At 38.2% G+C, this 12,654-nt stretch overlaps 1 long non-coding RNA gene across 1 annotated transcript in view; it reads left to right on the forward strand.

The window, feature by feature from the left end:
* Positions 1–12,654, forward strand: part of LOC108621279 (uncharacterized) — a 45,764-nt gene that overhangs the window by 27,217 nt on the left and 5,893 nt on the right. The window contains exons 3-4 of the long non-coding RNA XR_001916413.2: positions 254–8,388; positions 12,229–12,601. This is a non-coding gene — a long non-coding RNA (uncharacterized LOC108621279). The remainder of the gene's footprint in view (positions 1–253; positions 8,389–12,228; positions 12,602–12,654) is intronic.

Raw genomic sequence — 12,654 nt, forward strand, 5'->3', positions numbered from 1 at the left:
AAAAGTGAAAGCAAAAGTAAAAGAATTGTTTTTAATTTAATTTAATTATATATAATTTAATTATATATATAGCATTAATGTTATACAATTTTCGATTCTGTCTAATTTAATAAAAATCACCCGGTGAATTCCCCATTACAAATTTTAATAAATTATGTCAATAGAAAAAGTTCATAATTCTAAATGCTGAGCAAATGAAATATTTGCTGTAGAGATTTCATGAGCAAATAAAACAATAATATTTTGCTTTCAGAGGCAAACCCAGTTGAGCATGGACAATTTGAGTTTCTTTCTGTTGCTCAGGGCATCAAAAATTAAGAACTTCTCTACTCAGCAACATGTAATTTAGCTGCCTGCCAACTTTGGCTTGAGTCCTGTGTAAACAATTCAATAATATGCCCACTGCCAAAGCGCCACATTCAGGGAGAGAGAGAGAAAGAAAGAGAGAGAGAGTGAGGAAGAATCGCCTCAAACAGTGCTCAAATTAATATATGTATGAGTGTGTCAATCAAACTTTATGCCATGTATACTCGAATATACGTGGAGTTTCTACCCCCAACTAATGAACGCTAAAAGGCAGCCATATCGTTGGTCAAAGTCGTGGAACAATGCGCTTACGTCATTCAATGAAAAAAATTATGTGGGATGGAAAAGGAAGAAGGAAGCGAAAAGGTAAATATGAAGCGAATTTCTGTTCTGTATGACAGACAGTAAGACTGACTGGCTCACTGACTGACAGACGGACAGACAGAGAGACAGACAGACAGACAGAGAGACGGGCAGGCATTACTCAGTCTTTGGCCAAATTACGGGGTATAAACAAGTATGTATCTGCCTATATAGAGTACATAATGTGGCATACCGTCAGACGTCAACTATATAGAAATGAATGTAGATGTGAATGTGAATGTGAGTGCAAGTGCCAGTGCGAGTGCGAGTGCGAGTGAGTGTGTGTATGAGTGTGGCATATAGCGTTTAGAAAAGTGGTTGGCCGGTTGGTTGGTCTGTTGGTCGCTTCGCTGGTGGCTCAGCCAAGTGAGACGCCTTTTTTTAATACCAAATGCCTTTTGTATAGTTGTTGCCTGTTGTCTGTTGTCGGTTGTCGGTTGTCTGAGCCGTGCGCCAACTCAGGTGTGACAAATAATTACACATACCTGTCTATATACTGTCTCTCTCTGCATGTGTGCATGGGTGTGTGTGTGTGTGTGTTTGTGCGTGTCAAAAGCATAAAGCTAAAGCGCGCACAAAATGAGCAAAGAGACAGCAAAAAGAAGAAAATAAAATAAAACAGAAAAATGAGCGACCAAAGCAAAAGCGGAAGCGGGTGGGCATAAAGTTCATTAAAAGCCACAATGCCGAAGGCAAACGAGTTGTTCTTGCTGTAGTTGTTCTACATGTGGTTGTTGTTGTTGTTGTTGTTGCTGACAACTCCCCTTGCAGCCATAATAAACGGCTAACCTCTGGTGACACTTTTCTGACTCATTAAGTTGAGATTCTTTTGAAAAATTTTCAATTTACGCAAGTTAAAGCTATCGAAGCAAACAGGAAATTCACCTGTACATAAAAAGCATTTGCAAGCGGAAAAGGTAATTCGAATAAAGGCTCTGAACGAATCCTACAGAGCACAGCAGTTGTGGAAAAAAAAAAATTTATATATGCTAATGCTAAGGAAACTGGAACTGAAAGATAATGAAAAATATTGAAGTTTGAGGTCTGTGGGAGGAATAAAATATAAAAAAAAAATGTGAATATCTGGATGACCCTTTTTAGCAACTGTTTCATGAGGGATTTGTTAAAATTTTGTTATTAAACATTTAACTTTCTTTGTCAAGAATAAAACTGAGTCAAATGTAAAGTAGAAAATATTCAAAATTTAGAAAATCGTCATCTATCGATTTATATGGAAATCATAATTTGTTTTATTTTCAAAATGTATATTTTTATGATATGGATGCTACTTTACAGAATTAAGATTGTAGTAAGATCTCTTTGCAAAATGTTCTTAAAGAATACATCAATAATAAAGCTAAATTCGATGAATCGAAGTAAAAACGTAAACTTACTTAAGTTGACTTAAGTTGATGCTTCTCTTTCGACACATCACTTTCTATATATATTCACCCCTTTCTAAAGAAAAGCATAAACTGAACTACCATAAATTCATGTGTCATGTGTGGGACAGATGAAATTTTAAAATTTATTTTTAATGATATTTTTACCCCTGTACGATAGTTTTTTCCACTCGGTAAAACATTTCAATTTTTGGCTAAGAATAACTATTAAAATGATTTCGATTAAAAACAAAAGGATAAACCATTTGCACCCATTTTGGCCTGTTATTGTGCATACTTCTCGATCAATCAGTCCATCAGTCAATCAGCTCAAACAGTGAGTTGCACACATACATAAAGAGCGCGACATACTAGATGACATTTCAAGATAATGCGACATATAGCTCTCCCATTTATAAAATTGAAAGCCCCATTTAAAATTCTCTTTGCATTTTTCGCTTTTCACGTTTGCCTTAATTGTGCTCATCGTAATTCCAGCTGTTGTTTTTTTATGTTTTGCTATTTTATTTTTATTTTACTTGCATATATACTTTGTTAAATGTTGTTATTTTTATTCGTGACATCGTTGTTGCTGCTGTTGTTGTCGTTCCTGCCCCTTCATCAATGCACTTTTAACGCTGTTGTAATTCAGTTGATTGCTTTTGCTTAATGTTGTTGTTGTTGTTTTTGCTGTTGTTGTTATTCGGTGCTGTTGCTGCTGCTGCTGCTGCCACTGTTGAGTAAATCACAATAAAGCTATTAAGAACGGAAACGGAAGCATTCGCCGCTGCGCACGCATTGAGGCATAGCCGTCCCCATCGCCTGTCAATCTGCCCACACCCCTGCCACGCCCCCTACCCTACATTTGCTCACCATTGGCTCACCCACTCTGCAGCTCCGCTATGCCATCATTCAACCCGCTTTGCTGTTTATTGCATTATGGCGTCAGCTGCCGCCAACTTCTGCATTATTCATTCCGACTGACCATATTTTCTAGATTCCGATACAGAGGAACGGTCAAAGTGCATTGAACGTACGTTTTTCCCCGTAATTCTCAAAAATATTTTTGCCAAGCGCAACTCACAATAAGTCTGTCCCTCTCCCTCCCTCTCTCCCTCTCTCTCTCTCTCTCACTCTCTCTCTCTCTCTCTCTCTCTCGTTCTATCCTTAGTTGCCCTAGGCAATCGTTGTTAGCTAATAATTTTTGTTTAATCTGCCATGCATAATGCATTTCTATGATTGTTCATATGCGCCGACATGGTCATTGTCTGCATCTGCACTGAAGACAGTGGGACAAGCGCTGAAGTTCTGCAAATTAGAAATGGGGTAGAGCAGGTCTTTTCAAATTCCTTCAATTAAGTTACGATTATGAAAATAGAAGTGCCGCCCTCCACACAACTTGCAACAAATGAAAGGGCACATTTTCGGTTGAATAATTCAAGAAGGGAATTCTGAAAAAGTCTTCTTTTTATTTTAAATGCATCAGCCTTTTATATAGACAGTAGTGTTAGGTGTAGAAAATTAGGAATAAATAGAGATCATTTTTGAAAAAATTCGCTTTAATAGTAAGTTCAATTAATACCATTTTATTTGTTTTAATTCAATAAAATATTTAGCTTTATAATAGATTTAAGTAGATTATTATTGCATTCACATTTTTTGGAAATTATACATATATACATACATATATAAAATAGTAGTATTAATAGCGTGTCTAGCAACACAAAACACTTCGCTATCAATACTTTGAAAACAATTTGAAACTAACATTTAGAATATTATATGAATACTGTTATTGATTTGGAGGACAATTAGTGCTTAGTCGCACGACATTTTATTAACGCAGCTGTAAGTGTTTGCTGACATTCAGTAATACTCACACACACACACACATACTCATTATTAAAATTTAAATTAATTTATCGCAGAATTCGATTGTTTAACAGTCTTCCGAGCCTCTTCTGACTATCTGCTTTTTATAAATCGAGGGTTTACACGATTTAATGTTTCATTCACTATAAATATTTCGCAGGAAGATTTTAATATCGAGTCTGAGCAAAACATTTAATGATTATTTCATCGAATTAACAACAGATAACAATTATTGTCTTTAAATGATATATCTTTGTGGATTTGACTTCGTTAGAGACATTCGTGGAGACATTTCTTTAGCTATTAAATGAACTCTGTTCGCTGGCTGTCAGCTCTTTGTGTAGGCAAATGAAATATGATAAGTAAAAAGTGAGCCACAGCACATTTTTCTGTTTTCTGTTTACCTTCACATAGAGCTGTACGTAACCAGTGTGGAAACTTTTTTTTTGCTTATTATTATTATTATTATTTTTTTTATTTTTTTTTTTTTGGTGAGTTGGAAGACAAGAAACAAAACAAAATGCTAAAGCTTATGGCTAGTGAGTGCCGCAATGACTGGCCTGACTGGTCGGAATTCGAGTTGGGCCCCTGCTCGGCAGCGGGTCACCGATCTGGGCATGTCTGGAACTCGACTTGGACGAGTGGACGACTGGACGGCTGGACGAGTGGACCTGTGGACCCTGGTCAGACAGACAGTCAGGGCTTAGAGGCGTTTGCCATTGTCATTGTTATTGTGTGGCATTTACGAGCGCAAATGCAATTGCATGAACTACTCTAGACTGGTTTTCGTTACTGCCGTTGCCAGCAGCCGGTGCATTCACCTTGCCCGAAAAAGCAACCCCCAGAGAAACAGCTGAAGCACCTGACTTAATGTCTCTTCGTTCTTCATTATGGCCCAGCAGCAGTTGGCTGAAAGGTAAGCCGCGGCAGCAGCAGCTGCTCCGGCCAAATGAGTAAACGCGGCTACCTGTGTGTGTGGATCGTGTATCGTGCTGTGGATGCCATTCAGTTAGGCTAGCTCGGCACTTCTTGGCTGCAACTCTTGCTCGCACAGTTCCGCACCGGCTGTTTGACTTCCCATAATTGTATCAACTTTGTTTTTGGCGTGTAAACAAGAACGCGTATCATCCTCCTTCCCTCTCTCTCGCACACACTCACTCCTTCTCGCTTGCTCGCAGATTAGGCCATGCAAATGTGAGGCAATAAACTCAGCCGAGTTATGACTGCAAATCACGTCAGATGAGCCCAAAAAAAAAAAAAAAAAAACACACACACACACACACGACACGTGGCGACCTACAATGCATGCGCCGCCCCTAACTGTAGTTAGTTTTAGCCTAAAATATTATTTCCATAGTAATTACGCTTTGACATGAAACAACAAATAGCTCAGCAACAATAACAACAACAACAACAACAACCATTCGACCAAAAAGCAATTTGCTTTTGTTCATCAAGTAGAAGTCGACTCAAAAGAAATGCCAAATATTTGGAGTAACTTGTCAGTTGGCGATAACATGGCCAAGACCCCTTCCCCTGCCTCTCCCCCACACCTGCCTAGCTCCACTAAACGACGCTGATTATGCGACAACAACAAGAGAAATTGAACAAAATTATGAATAAATAAATATTGCAAATGGGAAATCGTGACTGGCTGTCATTGTAGGGCGCAGGCACTAAACCCTCACACACACACACACATACACATACACGCATATGCTGTCAAGGATAGAGGGAAAGGGAGGGCGCGGAACCAGCAGAGTTGACATGCAATTTGCATCTGCTTCCCGATTCAATATGCGCTTGTTTGATCAATTTTTATGACAAATTATCTAAATGAATTCGTGCTGTGGGAGGGGAGTTTGAGGCCTTTGCGCTAGTTCCCTAAAAATAAATGTTCAAATAAATTGTCCAACTGATTGAACTACTCTAAAGCTCTACAGCTCTACAGCTCTGTCTGCGCGGAGTACGCCAGTTCCTGACCAACAAACAATCCATTGCATAGTCAACTAATGAACCCTGCTTGCCAATCGGACACTCCCGGCCAATTCAATGCTCCCCCTCCACACTTCACACTCCGCGCTCCACTTCAGCTCCCACTTGCCGCCAGGCAGCAGCGGACTGTGCAGCAAAAAGTGCAAGTTGCAACGAAAGCAAAAAGTGTCCCCCGAACGCAGAGAGCAAGCAATGCGAGAGCAAAGGCGATAAGCAGATATTTTAGCCGGCTAGTCGATACCCTTTGAGGCTACAATTCATAGGCACAAATATTCATGTTCCATGCACATTTGTTCACTTATCTTCATATCGATAGTAATATGTATGTGAGTCAAGCACAAGTCCGTCCAGAAAATCACTTTAAAATTATTCTAATTTATATTAAATTCAAATAATTGATGCACAGTCGTATATAAATGTATAATAATTGTATGAAAATGACAAACTTTTATAATAATATACAGCAAATCAATTTTTAACAATTTCCAGCATAAAATTATAAATATAACATGTTGTGTCTTCCGACAATTTAAATTGTTCAGATACTCTAAATGGCTCATATCTAAATGAAGTTTATAGAATATTTATTATATACTTATATGCATTGTAGAATGTCAATAGGCAATATTATTCAAATTATATTATAATATTAAAATATTCCTTACAAGAATATGCATTATAGAATGTCAATAGGCACTATTATTCAAATTATATTATAATATTAAAATATTCTTTACAAGAATCGAGAGTGGTTAAAAAATTCTAGATTTAATTCTAGATTTAAAAATATATGCTTACTGCTTCAACAATACTTATTAAATAAATATAAACCAAGATCGGGCGAAACAGGCTGAACATAATTTTGAAAAGATTTATTTGTAAATACACATGAAATTAATTCGTGCTCAAGAATATAGGATATAGAAATACTATATATTTTATCTTGTAATTAATTATTTATTAATTAAATGCTTCAGTTTCACACCCTCTTAATATACATTCTCTGATCACTTTAGATACGCTTCTTCACTTTAGCTACACTTTAGTGTCAAGAGCAACTGGCTTTATGACTATTACAGGGTATGCACAATCAAAGATTTTAAGCTCTGCTATACGCTCCACATACATACGCATATGTAAGGTGTGTATGTGTGTGTGCATATAAATGTATTCGTGATCATGTGGAGTGTTAGAGAGCAGAGGCGAGTCGACGAGTACTCGAAGTAACCAACATTTGAGCCAAGTGAATGAAATTTCAAGTGTAGTTGTTGTTGTTGTTGAAATTGTTGTGTAGCTGTTGTTGTTGTTGGTGGGAACGAAGGCAACCACAGGCAATTGGCCAAGCCTGTCTGAGCGACACTTGGCGTCTCTAGGTGGGCTTCAGTTGCTGAATCCAGTTCGTTGGAATTCCTAGTCGGAGAGCTGTTGTCTGTCTGGTCTGGTCTGGTTTGAGGTTAGCTTTAGTTAGTGTTGCATAATCTGGCAACTGTGTCAAGTTGCGTCGTTTTCTAAACATGGCAAATGATTTGCGAGCATTTCTTTGCGACAACTTTTACTTGTGACTGGGCTGAGCAGCAGCTGAGCTGCAGCAGGCACAATTGGGAGCCAAGTTTGAGGCGCACGTGATTTATTGTCAGTGCTCGCATTGCTTCTGGTTCTAGTTTTTCTTTTCTGCTTTTTTTTTTTTATTTTTATTTTTTTTGTAATATTCCCTTTGAGCAGGGTACCAGCACTCGCTTTCATCTTTCTAAGTATTCAAGCACCAAAGCAAGTTGTCCAATTGTACCCGTTTATGCTGTAGCCAAGTTGTGTGCGGCTCTCTTAGCTAGACACAATCCATAAGAGAGCGCAGTGGTGTTGCTGCTCCTCTCTTAGCATCCACAATGTATGCGCTCTTCGCACTGCGAAGTGCGAAACCAAAACAAATGTGATGAAAAGGCGAGCAACGAGTACGACGATGGCTGGATCCCGGTGCCGAATGTGTGTTATATGCCCGAAGCATTTACCGCTACGCTTCGCTACATGCACGAAAGAGCGCACGAATGCGAGAGCGCAACGATTGCCAAGCCAACGCAGCCAACCAAACCAGCCAGTCATTTGTTTGCCACGAGCATAACAGAGCAACAACAGCGCTGTTAACGGACTAACAGCATGTGTGAATATCAACGCGCGCGCGAACGACCGAACCGACATACGAACTAGACAACAACAACAGCAACAACAAATGAGAGAGCCGATGTAGTCGTTGCCGAGGCGCAGTTAAGTTCAGACCGCGACAGTTTTCGGTTCGGGCCATTCAGTCTAATGTCAGAAACGCAGTTAGCTGCCTCGTCGTGCGCACGCTAAAAAATAAATAAAAACAATCTAAAGGCACAGCTAATACAACTATCACTCCAACAACAACAACAACAATAGCTAAAACAGCAACAACCATCGTCGACAGTTAAAGCTTGAGGCATTATAAATCAAAGTATATACACACTCACATACACTCCAACACACAAACACACACAGTTAAAGTTTTGCCTATCGCATTTCTAAAGCTAAACAACAACAATTTCAAATAAATCATGGCAATAATACAACAACAACAACAGTAATAACAACGACATCATCGACAACAATTTCAACTAAAATAAATCGCAAAGCGGAAACCGTTTCCAATTAGTTTGTGTAATAAGTGCAATAAGATATTTTAGCTGGATTTGTATCTCAACGTTTTAATTGCAGGCAAACGAACAAAGCAAAATTTAATTGTTTATAAAAAAATGGCCAGCAACAACAATTAAGGTGTGCATTTACCTACAGCAACAACAACAATCGAGTATAAAATTACCGATCGCTGGCATGTGAACAAAAGTGCTTTCGGTTCTAGCTACCTCATTGTATCTCTGTATCTTTCGAATACAACAAATGAGTCACACAGCAAAAATTGGCTTAATAAACAAAACTCTAGGCGAAATAAGTTTAAAAAAAAAAACTAAAAAATAAAATAAAACTATAAAAACACACACAGAAAAGTGGAGCTCAAGACCTAGAAATTGGGTTAAATGGAAAGCATTTTTAAAATAATATCAGCTCGTAAAGCGGGCCATAAATTAATTGCGAACTCCGCACAAAATACAAATAAAATAAATATTTATTTATGCAAATGCCCATAAGCGAAAGGGCGACAAAGAGAGAACAGATACATATGTGGAATGCCTAGAAGCCATAGAAGGTGTTGTGTCTCCATTTGACTCTACTTCTTTTGCTTGGAATTCCCTGAATTCCCTAAAGTGCTAAAAGTTTATTTCAGAAGTGAATTCAAAACGTCTCTATCTCAAATAGAAATTTGACTTTTGTTATAGATAGATTTACTTATGTATCTTTGGTAAAACCTCTCTTAGATTATTCAAAAATGAAAATTTAAAATTATCATACCAACTTATATATCATTATATCATATTGGCAAAAATATGGCTGGAATGCCACGAGCAAATTTGACTCTCTCAAATGAATTTCGAAAATGAGGAATTTTTACGTAAATCTATAAAAGTTTATTTCTTGGTTAATGAGCAATTATTTTTGCAAATTATACGTGAGCTTTTTTTTTTCAAAAAATTCGAATTGAAAGGTTCCTAAACAGTTCAATTCTATATGGCTTTCTTTGTTGAAATTTTTTATAATATTTGCATATATATTTAAAAAAAATTCAAATTAATTTCAAATCTATTCTAATATAAAATTTTCATTTTAAATGATCCCAACTCATTTCGAATAGAAAAGAGAATAAATAATAATAACATATGGCAGCTTCTCTTAAAATTTAATGCAAACTTAAGATATTTAGGATAGTAAAAGCAATTCCTACAAAATATTTTCAGTTCTATCATGAGGTCGAATTCCTATATATACATTGAAATGCATTGATATTACAATTCATTCTCTGGCTTTGCCAAATAGTTCAGCTGTAGTCTCGAAATTTATTTCTTGAGTTTTCGCACAAATTTCTAAGAGCTGAGACGCTCCATTACAACTCAATTCGATTAAATTTGTACAAATAAAAATAAAATAACGACGAGACAGCAATCTGTAAATTCCAGCACGTAGCCAGAGCTCGTTGCAGTGCTGCAGTTCTGCAGTGCGGCGGCAGCACCACCGAACGAGCCACCGAGCGAACCGCCAATCTGTTAAGTTATGCCACAAATCTTACACGTGAACCGCAAGAATTTCGCCATTAAAAGCCGCTGCAGCGGCAGCCTCTGTCCACAAATTGAAATTTCAGCCCAGTTAAGTTTCGGTGCTAAAGCAGCGTAGTCGTAGAAGAACAAGAACAATAAGAAGAAAATGCAGCAGCAGCAATTGCAGTTGCCAAAGTATCGCGTGAATAAGTGAAAAAGTCTCGTGTTATTTCCACACAAGAGCAAGTAAATAAAATGCGAATAGTTTTTCCATTAGTTCTTTTTTATATAACTCGCCTGCAAACATTTAATTGCGAGCCAAATTGCGTGCCAAAAGGGAATCGGGCCCATAAATTGGCCAACACAACTGGCTAACTGGCTGCAGCAGTTGGCTCCAGCTCCACAATTTTTGCTGTTCATTAAAACTGTTCGCAATTAGCCACAAATTGAATTATGGATGCGCCCACAAAACTATTTCATTTTCATTATGCTTGCTCGTCGAACTTTTCGACTGAGCTAGAGAGACTGCTCCACAGTGGTCGATGCACGACTTACAGATACCCTATGTAGAGAATAAAAAAATAAAATAAAATGAAGAAAACTAAAAATATCTTTATACTCGGTTTGGTAGCTCTAGTTATTAGAATACTTGAGTTACGCTCGAGCAACTAAGGCTTGAAGTCGATGCGCGACTGAGAGATACCCTAAGTAGAGAACTAAAAAAATGGAATACTAAAAATCAACAACAAATCAACTAAGGATTAAAGACTTTTTAACCGACAAAATTATCGATCATTGTACAAATTGAATTATTCGGTGCTTTCTTGTTTGGAATTGGAATTGTATTCCTCAGCTCCTTTAGCGCCTTGATTAAAAAGCTTCAGTCAGAGTTCCTTCTGCATGTTACATACTCACCAAGCCAGCAAGTATACCCTGCGCTCAAACACTTTCCATGGGCATTCAAAACTTTTAGTGTGACACAAGAATTAAAGTTGAGATCAAGCCCGAGTCGCTAGCCGCAATTGTTGTTGTAGTTGTTGCTTGTACACTTTTTGTATGGCTTTATTTATTTTAGCCAAGTTCAACCGCCAGTTGCCGGCTAGTTGTTGGCCATCTCCATCTCCATCTCCATCTCCGTCCACAACGCCAATGCCAACTTCTTTTTCCAACTTCAACTCAATTTCCATTCTCCGTTCTCCATTCTCCATTTCCATTTGGCCGTTCTCTTTGCTTTGTCTTCTAGCCAGCTGTGTTTCTGTTTTAGCTTTTATTTTATGCTATTGCCAATGCGTTGGGCTCTTGGCCAGTCTCTGGCTTTGCTGTGCTTCCTCTTACTTTTACCTTACTTTACGATTATTTCCGCTGAATCGTTGCGCACTGCCGACTGCCACTTACTTTGAACTTTTTGCTGCTGCTGCTGCTGCTGACCCTTTGCCCCATACCCCCTTCCCTCCTCACTCCACACTGCCAGCCCCTGGCCGCAAAGGTCGGCCAGCCAGTCAGCCAGCTGTTTGCTCGCCCCGTAATTTTTATTTTTCTCTTTTATTTTGTTGTGCTTTGTAGTTTTTTTTGGGGCGTGTGAAAGTCGTTGGCCACATGAAGTTGCAGTTGGCTAAAAGCTCAGTTGGCTCTGCTCTGGGATACGAGGGTTTCCCACACCCGCTGGCAAATTGTATCAATTGCGCCCCTTCTAACTGGGGAACCGGTTCGGCGGGCCAGCATAAATCAGCGCCAGCTCCAACTGGTTTATTTGTTTATATGGCCAAGTTGGGTGTCGCACTTACTATAAAGACGCTTGTCTGCACTAAGTCTAACGACATTTCGGCGACCACATAATCATATTTATATTGATGGCACCACCCAAAGTGTGTGTGTGCGTGTGCGTGTGCGTGGGTGTCTGCGTGTGTGTGAGTGTGTGTGATAATATCTGATTAAAAACAAACTAAAGTCCATTGCATATATAGTAGACACACATACTACATATATACATATGCATATATATATATGTATATGTATGCTTAAATAAAAATATTGCAAAAACAAATATTTTAAGTGGGCGTTTAAACAATTTTTGAAATGCGCCGCAGCCAATAACAACAACAACAACAACAACAGCGAGTTACAACAAACCACAATTTCAATTACAGTGCAGCTGAAAAGTAAAACACCCATAGCAATAGCAACAACAGTAAAAACCAGTTAAAAGTGACGGGCAACAGCCGAATCAACCCCCCCAAAGCAAAAGTAATAAAAACTATTTCAAAAGTTGCGTGACAAAAAATACAAAATTATAAATGAAATAAAAACAAAAATCGATCTGCATAATAAGTGATTTGTAAACCGATTGACGGAAATTGGAAACCCGAATCAAAAGTGCGAAAATCAACAGAAAAAGGTTGTCAAAAAACCGGATCTCTATAAGGATCGAGCCAAGCACCACCGTAGCGACAGACACAGATATAGAAAGTGAAAGAGACAGAGACACGGAGAGAGAGGAGAGAGAGAGATACTATAAAAATGGTAAATATTTTATGTATTTTTAGTATGTACACCCCCCGCATTCGTACTTGACC

The sequence above is a fragment of the Drosophila arizonae genome, chromosome 2, assembly GCF_054131065.1.
Source record: "Drosophila arizonae isolate 15081-1271.41 chromosome 2, UAZ_ARI_1.0, whole genome shotgun sequence".
In the NCBI taxonomy this organism is placed as follows: Eukaryota; Metazoa; Arthropoda; class Insecta; order Diptera; family Drosophilidae; genus Drosophila; species Drosophila arizonae.